At 40.5% G+C, this 9,273-nt stretch overlaps 2 pseudogenes; one reads left to right on the top strand and one right to left on the bottom strand.

The window, feature by feature from the left end:
• The first annotated feature begins 618 nt into the window (after positions 1–618).
• LOC102857131 lies at positions 619–3,931 on the top strand (annotated as a pseudogene).
• A 1,304-nt stretch (positions 3,932–5,235) lies between these two features.
• Positions 5,236–5,775, bottom strand: LOC102856039 (annotated as a pseudogene).
• Between the last annotated feature and the right edge of the window lie 3,498 nt (positions 5,776–9,273).

The following is a 9,273-nucleotide window of genomic DNA, read 5'->3' on the forward strand; positions in this document are numbered from 1 at the left end:
GGATACTTAAACTAGATGATACCTGCTGGGTGTCTTCGGAGATGAATCTAGGACCATTGTCTGTTTGTATTAAAGTAGGGAGGCCAAGCCTGGGGATGGTATGCTGGAGTGAGGCTTAGTTAAGCTTAGAGTTGAATTTTGTTAGACTTTTTAAGTCAGCCTGGTGTTGTTTGGAAAGTTTGTAATGGTAAGAGGCAGAAAACCCTCGTGAAGGGTGTTCCCAAGGACAGTTCAAAGAGGAGCGGTAGGAAGGCAGATTAAGCTCATGGAGAAGTGTAAAGAATTAGGGCAATCTAGCACGTCCTAGGTGCTTTTAGGCCAAAGAGTGAGAGACAGGTTACATATACTTCCAATTTTGCTGAGTTCTTAGAGAATTTTAACATGGAATCAGGGCAGACTCTGAGGTAGAGAGAGACATGAAAGTAGACAGCAAAGAGTTGGAGTTTGCAAACCCTTGACTGTTTGCCATTTCAGTTCTTATGTTTTGAAGGACTGATGGATTGAACGAGCCAAATTTAGGTTACACAATTAGAGATTGCTTTAAATCAGGCATGATGTTGAGGATGCACAATTTTCAGAGTAGAGCTGTCCCTGGGACAGGTCCCCAGATTAGGCATAATGCCGGAGGTTTGTGAGGAGTGCTGTTCCTGGGACAGAACCTCAGATTAGACATAATGCCGGATGTTTGCGAGTTTGGAGGAGGAGAGCTGTCCCTGGGATAGGTCCTGCCTTTTTAATGAGGTAAAAGAGCCGAGGCAATCCCTGACTGCCTTAGGGATTTACTGGACCTTCACCTCAGAGGGGTGGTTTTTTTTGCAGCAAGCTGTAATTGTTAACAACCTCAATCTCTTTTTCCATCCATCATGGTGCTGCCAGTTGACCCAGTAGTGAGAATCTTTGTCTTCTTGATATTAAGATTCAATCTGTAGTGAAGACTACAGTCCTTGACCTTCTACAGCAAAAGCCTCAGGTCCTCCTCAGTTTCAGCAAGCAAGGTTGTGTCATATGCATAACGCAGGTTGATGATGAGTCTTCCTCTAATCCAGATGCCACATTCCTCCACATAAAGTCCAGCCGCACAAATGATCTGTTCTACATATAGATTGAACGTGTGGAGACAGGATGCATCCCTGATGCACTCCCTTATTTTGAACAGTGTTTCCTTGCTCAGTTCTGAAGACTGATTCCTGCCCTAAGTGTAGGTTTCACATGACCACAATCAAGTTTTTTGGGATTACTGTTCTCCTCAAGGTTAGCCACAATTTGTTGTGATCCACACAGTCAAGAGCCTTTTCATAGTCAATGAAACACAGACAGACATTCTTCTGGTACTCTTTGCTTTCTGCCAAGATCTATCTGACATTGGCAATAATGTCTCTAGTGTCATGACCTCTTCCAAACCCATCTTGTACATCTGGTAGTTCTCTGTCAATGTACTGTTCTGGTTGTTTTTTTATAATCATCAGCAGGATTTTGTTTGCATGTGATGTTAGTGATATTGTTCAATAATTTCCACATTCTGTTGTATCTCACAATATGTTTTCAAGACCTTTTGAATCATGCCATATCTTTTAAGTGAGTCTCTTTTGATAATGGGGCACACAAATAGGGATTCTTGACATACTTCTCTGGTGTTTCTTATTACACACTAAAGTTCAGAAGCTGATGAAAAGGAGTGGAGGTGGAATACTAAAAAGACTGAGGACTGAGCCCATAGAGAATGGAGCCCTCGGATGGCCTGCCTTTAGGGGATGAGGGGAAAATGGAGCCAAAGAAGGAGATAAGGAGTGATATACTGCAGGGCCTGGGGTAGCACCTCACGTGGGAAGGGCATTCACAGTCACAGCCATCCTTGACTAGTCTTTATCAACAAAACCACTGTGACCTATGTAATCCAAGAATATCACCATATCAATATTAAATTATTTTCTGTTAAGCTATAAAACAAAATTTAAGTAACAAAATTCTTATTTTCATCTGTTGTTATTATTGATTGCCTTCGAATTGAGCACAGCTTGGTGACCCTATGTACAAAAAGCCTGAAGCCTTTCTATAACTACATCGACATTTATCAAAGTTCATAGAGTGTTCAGAGGCATGCTGTTTGGGAAGTGGACGCTACTCCTGCTTCCAATATTTTCATCTACTCTGTATTTCCCAAAATTACAAACATATATATAGCTTTTTGTTTTGATGAAAGCTCCTTACCTGGAATGAAAGTACAAAGCAAAAAAAAAAAAGTTCACTATGTACTAAAACTATTTTGTGTATAAATATAAACAATGCCTTCCCCTCCTTTCATTCATTATTTAAAACATGATTCCATTTACATTTTCTTTGTCCCATGACATACTTTGTTTTTTAAAGTCTCTAATACCTTGTCAATATTTTGATGTTATAGACATGGCAGACAAATTTTATAGACATGGATAAAAAATCCACGCTTGGAGGTCCTAAAGATGCCAGGGCTGGAAGATACGAAGGTAGGAGGTTTTTCTTTACACTTAAGCCTCTTGAGTAATTTCAAGTAGGTTTCATAAGTTATTGTATCTGCAGCTCATGTGTTGCTACTATTTGAAAGTGAAATTTTACTAACATTTTTTTACCTCTCAAAGGCAAACACAAACAAAAGAAAAAACAAAAGCCAAAACAAAAACACCAGTGCCGACATGGATCAAAAGCACCTAACTCTTCAGATGACCGTGTTTTTCCTTCCTCTTCATCAACTTCTACGAACAGTGAGACAGATTCAAGTTGTGAAGGTATGTTTGTCGCCCTGTTAGGGCTTTTGTATTTATAAGCTAGGAGATTTGAGGGGAAAGATCCATTCAACCTCCTTGATAACATCTCTTTATTTCACACATGTCTGTTGAGCACTATCAGAAGCGATTCGACGGCACATAACAACAACAACCCATTGTCAGGTTTGGAAGCAGGAGTGGTGTCCACTTTCTAAACAACATGCCTCTGGAAACACTATGAACTTTGAGAAACAAAGATAGTTATAGAAAAGCTTCAGATCTTTCATTCTCAGGGTCACTATGACTTGTGCTAGACTTGATAGCCATCAACAACACAACGACATATCCACTATATACCTAATGGTAACCATGATATGGTCACTGTACCCAAGGATCTTTTATTTTGAGCAGTAAAATCAAGCATACGGTTCATTACAACGTGGATATGACTTTGTTTTTATATGTAAAGAGGCTAAGGAAAGGCTTTGAATAGGAAATTGTCCAAGGCTGGGTGATGGAGCTCTGGGAGATTTACTTCAGTCAGAAGAAATTGTTTATGTTAAACATTGTTGGTTATTTTCTACCCAGGTGGCTGCTGCTGCCCTGGTTCTGTGGTCGACCCGTGACCCCTAGGTCTTTGTTGTTTGAGTGTAGCTGCTGTGGTGCTGCGTGACAGTCACGTGGAGGAATTTGACTTCTGAAGACTTTTCAACCTCAGAGGAAGACAAGTACTATGTGCCATCGAGTAGAGAGAATAGTGATATAAATGAATTGTGAAGGAAGATGAAGTGGATGGTGAAGAGCAGAAACAGAAAACCCAAAGGAAAGAAAGAAAGGCTCAGAACATTATTCCAGCCAGGAAGAAAAAATGGGATGGCCTCTCATTAGTAGGAAACGAAGATGTAGATGCCGAAGGGAATCTGGAGGAGGAAGATTGGGCTGCAGACCAGGAAAAGGGCAGAGGGTCAGAAGATGCAAGAAAAATGAAGGAGGATGAACTCTGGGCCAACTTTTCAATAATGTAGGACCAATATCAAATGTGCCTGTAAGTACACAAGTTATGAGAGGAGAGAAGGCTTCAAAGACAAGTTCAGGAAAGGCCTCCAGAAACCAAAAAGGTCAAGATCACCAAGGTATTTGATTTTGCTGGTGAAGAAGCCAGGTCCTTACAAGTTGACTACGCCTTTTAATGACCCTGTGAACAATAGATGGGAACCTTGCCCCATCCTGTGCCATGGTCATGATCTCCGCCGTGCTCAAGCCCATTGCCACAGTCACTGTGTCATTCTGTTTCATTGAGGGTTTTCTCTCTTTTGCTGGCCCTCTACCGTTCCCAGCATGGTGTGTGTCTTTTTTCCTAGGACTGGTCCCTTCAAACACCCCGAGCTCTGGTGGCACTGTGCTGCTCACCCAAAGACATCATCTCTCTCTCTCTGGTGGTTGGAATCCACTGGCAGCTCCAAGGGAGAAAGATGAGCAGTCACATCCTGTACAATTTACAGCTTCAGAAACCTGCTGGAGAATCCACTAAATTGACAGCAGTGAGATAGGATAGCTAAGGAAATGGATGACTTTACCAGCAGCCTTACTTAATAAGAGAAACATTAATGATTGTTGCTATGAGAAATAATTAAATTTCCTAATTTAAAAAATATTATTGGATATTTGAGTGTCTCATTCTTTTTCAGGTAATGCATTTCTACTTCTATGTTTTTATCAGTAATACATTTCTACTTCTATTTTTTTATCAGTGGACTAATCAGGGTTCTTATTTGTAAGCAAAGGTAACACTGATTTAAATAAGAAATTTATTGAAAGGAATAATGAGTAACTCACAATATTGCCAAGAAACCTATAAAAATAGTCTTGAATATGGACAGAGTAAAGTGAAATTTAAACAGATAACAGGGTAAGGGTTAGGGTTAGGGTTAGGACACAGGGTACAATCTGGCCAGGTTTTACTGTTGCTAGTGCCACTGAGACTCGATCCCTACTATCATTGTCTGTATCACTTCATCACTGTTGTCATCACTGCCAGTGCTGTTTCTAGACACTAGACGTTTTTTTTTTTTAAACTAACCCCAAATGTTGTGAGGAGAGACAGGTCCTTGGAGAGGGACATCATGCTTGGTAGGGTGGAGGGACAGCGTAGGAGGGGAAGACCCTCTATGAGGTGGATTGATTCAGTGACTGGGGTAATTGGGATGGGTGTGTCAGAAGCAATGCGATTGGCACAGGACAGAGCAGAGTTTAGGGCTGTTGTACATAGGGTCGCTATGTGTCGCAAAGGACTCGACGACACATAACAACAACAACCCCAAATGTGTTTATTTAATATATTCATCATAAACGTTCAAACAGAGGCCTAATTTAAAAAAAAATAAAACAGAACTCCACAGCTTCAGCTACAGAGTTTTGGACAGAAATCAAGGAGGACAGATCAACTAAGGAAAAAAGATGACATGACACAAGGACAGAGGCTGGACAGAGCTGGTCAGGGCTCTTGGCTGGAGACTTGCTTCGAATAGGTTTCCTGTAGGTACTTCTTAAAGGCTGTGGGGTTTTTCCAGAGTTAAGCAGCGTGTGTGTTCAAAGGGCTGTCGATGTTGGGTTCTCCTAGCAGGCTCTGAATGGAGAGGAGGATGGTTCTGACGTCATACAGGGCAGACCAGTTGTCCTTCAGGATGTCTAGGCAGATGTCACCATGAGTGTCCATGTTGGGATGATAGCAGGGAGTGAGGAACTTCACCATGGGCGCGTTGTAAGGGTAGCCGCTAGGGAACTCTAGGGAGAGCTTATACCTCAGGTCTTCATATACTGTGCCAGCGGCTCCATGGATGGTCCCCATCCATTTGAAAAGGTTGTCGGATTCAGGAATGGCAGAAATCCCTTTGTCATCAGACATCATGAGGGTCATCAGCTCCTGCTGTAGCCTCTTGCCCATGGAACCCCGGGCAGCGTCCCTGCTAGGCTCTGCCCCTTTTCAGGAGGCAGCAATGCTTGCTGTGGCTGGATCGCGGTTCTGGGAGGCCATCTGGTCGGCAAAAAGACAACATGGCTCGGAAGACATGACAGCAACTGCAGGGCAGTGGACCCACCCGCCCGCATTTGAATTCGACACTGGACATTTTTGCCACTAGTGTCAAAGTAGATCCTTCACTGATCTTAGAGTTACCAACTTGTAGTCATTGATTAACTGGGCCTAGATCATGTGCTCATACTGTAGCTGCAGAAGAAATTAAGAGAGTAAGTATTGTTCTTTTCAGCATTGATATTGAAAAGCACACACAGGGACCTTACCAAATATAGAAGATACTGAACTACCAAACACTAACAAATACTCTTCACTCTCAATTCTACCTGATATCTATTTTTTTTTCTTTTTTAAAAAATAAATTTTTGTATTATACTAGTGTGCTTACAAAGTTTGTATACATTGTTTTTCATGTCAGATCTTTCCCATTCATTTACCCACCCCTCCTTCTACCCATCAAATTGTGTGACCCTATGATTACCTCCCTGCCCATCCTCGCCTCTCTGCTCCTGTCCCTGCCGCGCCGCGCCCCCCCCCCCACTCGGATCCTCATACCCGTTTTACTATTCTCTTTCTATCCTTTTGTTGGTTTGTTTGTTTGTTTGTTTACCTGATATCTATTGACTGACTCCCTTTCTATTACTCTCATCTCATCTGCCTTTATCCTCCCAATTTTTACTCTTTGTTTTGTATGTGCAAGCATGTCACTTAAGATCCATTTAGGCATACTCAACTGCATGCACAACTGTGATACTGTAGCACATTTGAATCATAGAAGATCATGGATAACATCGCAAAGAATAGGAAATCCAGAACATAATTGTGATCATGTAGAACTGGTACATTGTTCAAACAGTGCAAGTATCTAAATTCTTACTTTCCATAAATCCTGAAAGAGTTTCTAATTATTACATTTGATTTTTTTTTAGCTAAAGTACTGTGATTTGAGTCAATGTTTAAAGTTGATTTTCTAGTCAGCAGTGTATACATACACATTGTATTTTGTGACATTGGTTATAGTCCCCAGGTAGTAACAGCACTCCTCTCACTTCTTCAGTCTATTTCCCATTTCCAGTCATCCTTCTGCCCTGTGACTTCTTGTCCCTGTTATTTTTCTGTTATGTGCCATCGAGTCACCTGTGACTCATAGCGACCCTATGTACAATTGCCCTGAAGCCTGCCCTGTCTTGAGCCGGTCTCACTGACTCTGACACACCTACCCCCATTGCCATAGTTACTTACCAATCCATCTCATCCAGAGTCTTCCTCTCCTGCACTATTCCTTCACCCTTCCAAGCATGATGTCCTTCTCCAAGGATCAGTCCCTCCTGGTCACATTCCCAGAGTATTTAAGATGAAGCTTCAAAATCCTAGCCTCCAAGGAGAAACTTGTTTTCACCCTCTCCAGGACAGACCTATCAATATATATTGAATCTCAATGTCAAGAAGACAGAGATTCTCACCACTTGGCCAATTAGCAGCACCATGATGGATGGAGAAGAGATTGAGATTGTTAACAATTCAGTTTACTTGGCTCCATATAATCAACACATTTGGCACCAGCAGTCAGGAAATCAAAAGACGAATTTCAATAGGTAAATCTGCTATCAAGGACCTTTCCGAAGTACTGAGAAGCAGTGATCTCAATCTAGAGAGTAAGGTGCACCTGACCCAGTCCTTATTCTTTGCAATTACTTGCTATGCATCAGAGAACTGAATAATGACTAAGGATGATAGAAGAATTGGTACCTTTGAGTTGTGGTGCTGGAGAAGAGTCTTGTCCCTAGGCATATGAAACTCTTTTGATCTGAATAGTTAATTGTTCTAAAGAGAAAACCTCTTTAAGAAAGAGTCTCCTTTGTGTTGTTACTGATCACTTTATAGGCCTTTCTACTTTTGGTTGGAAATTGAGTCATGGGACTGATGACGAAGTTATATAGTCTTAGAGATTCCATGAGTTGCTTTCAGATACCGTAACTTAAGCACAATTCATTTAAACATGCTATCTGATGCGTGGGGTTTCTTTTCTTTGGAAATGTTCTTTATTCTCTGGCACAGTCTAGACCACTTTTCCCTCCATATTAATGCTTGCCATGTAACTCTCCTAAGATTTTCCCTCATTGGTATTCCGAATTGGGTCCATTGCTTTCTATATTCATATCTTCTCTCTCTTAGTTTCTGCCTCAACTATTAAAGTTTTGTAAAATAACATTTAAAAAATATGTATCTGGGAAGCAAACTTTTAAGTCTTTGCATATATCAGAGGGTTATTTTTCTGTCCCCTCAGTAAGTTACTGTTTCAAAAACACTTTTTCCCCAGTTCCAGGGACAATCAGCTCAAACTTTTATAATGATATTTTTTGTGTTTATCTCCGTATCTTTAGCTAGCCTGTTTGGAGTGTAATTTCTTGATTTTCAGTTTAGGCTCTATGAGAGTTAAACATTTAGACAGTGTGTGTGTGTGTGTGTGTGTGTTTCCTACTATTTTCCTCTATACTCACTCCCTTCCTCCCATTCTCCTAGATATCTTAAATAGATATCATTGTTACGACTGATGATTTCATTGTTAGGACTTTATATTGTTCATCTGCAAACAGCATTTACAATGGTTTCCTTTCTAGGTCACCTTTTAAATTTACCTTGAACTTAATTCTGTTTTTAAAATTTTGTTTAGTTTCCTGTGTTTGTGATTTATAGTACTTTAAGTCTGCTTTCAAATGTTCAAACATATTTAATACTTTGCTAATTTCATCATTTTAAGTAACCTCTCATGGATAATTTTGTACTCCATCTGAACTTAATATCCAGGCGAGTTAAGCAACTATAATTAGAAAATTATCCTGGAGATACCCTCGTTTCTTTCTTAAATTAAACACCTGTTTTCTGGATCCTATAACTTCCTCTATATTTGTTTTTTTTCCTTTGCTAGAGCATCTCTTCTTGGAAAGGTTCTAGGAAAAGACTGATTTTAATCCACTAGCTGGTCTTTTGGAGAAAGATGTGCAGTCTCCTCTCATGCAGTTTTCAGCCTCTGATAGTCAATTCCAACTTGACAACAGTGAGTTGAGCTGAGCTGAGTTGAGTTGAAAGAATACACCCTTTCCACTAAATGGATTCTTCAATGCCACGTACTTGCAGTGATGTTCTTCAGTGTCTTTGTGCTGGCAACTCACTCAGAGACCTTATGTAAAACAGAACAAAACAGAACAGTACCCTTTGCTGCACCGTCCTCACAAACATTGCTGTGTGTGAGTCTGTGATTACAACCACATTGTCTCATTGAGGGTCTTCCTCATTTTCACTGATCTCCGTTTTACCAGCAGTTTTGCCCTTCAGATTAGACTCTCTTGATAATGAAGCCTAATAAAATAAACAGGAAAATAAATATCATCATCACTGCTTTTAAGAAACATTCTGTCTGTTCTTTTAAGTCAGATTGCTTATTCTGGTATAGTCAGTATTTACTGGCATTATATTTCAAATATGTCAGTTGCACTT

The sequence above is a fragment of the Elephantulus edwardii genome, unplaced genomic scaffold (genome assembly GCF_000299155.1).
Source record: "Elephantulus edwardii isolate Elephantulus edwardi_28Jun2011 unplaced genomic scaffold, EleEdw1.0 scaffold00063, whole genome shotgun sequence".
Lineage (NCBI taxonomy): Eukaryota > Metazoa > Chordata > Mammalia > Macroscelidea > Macroscelididae > Elephantulus > Elephantulus edwardii.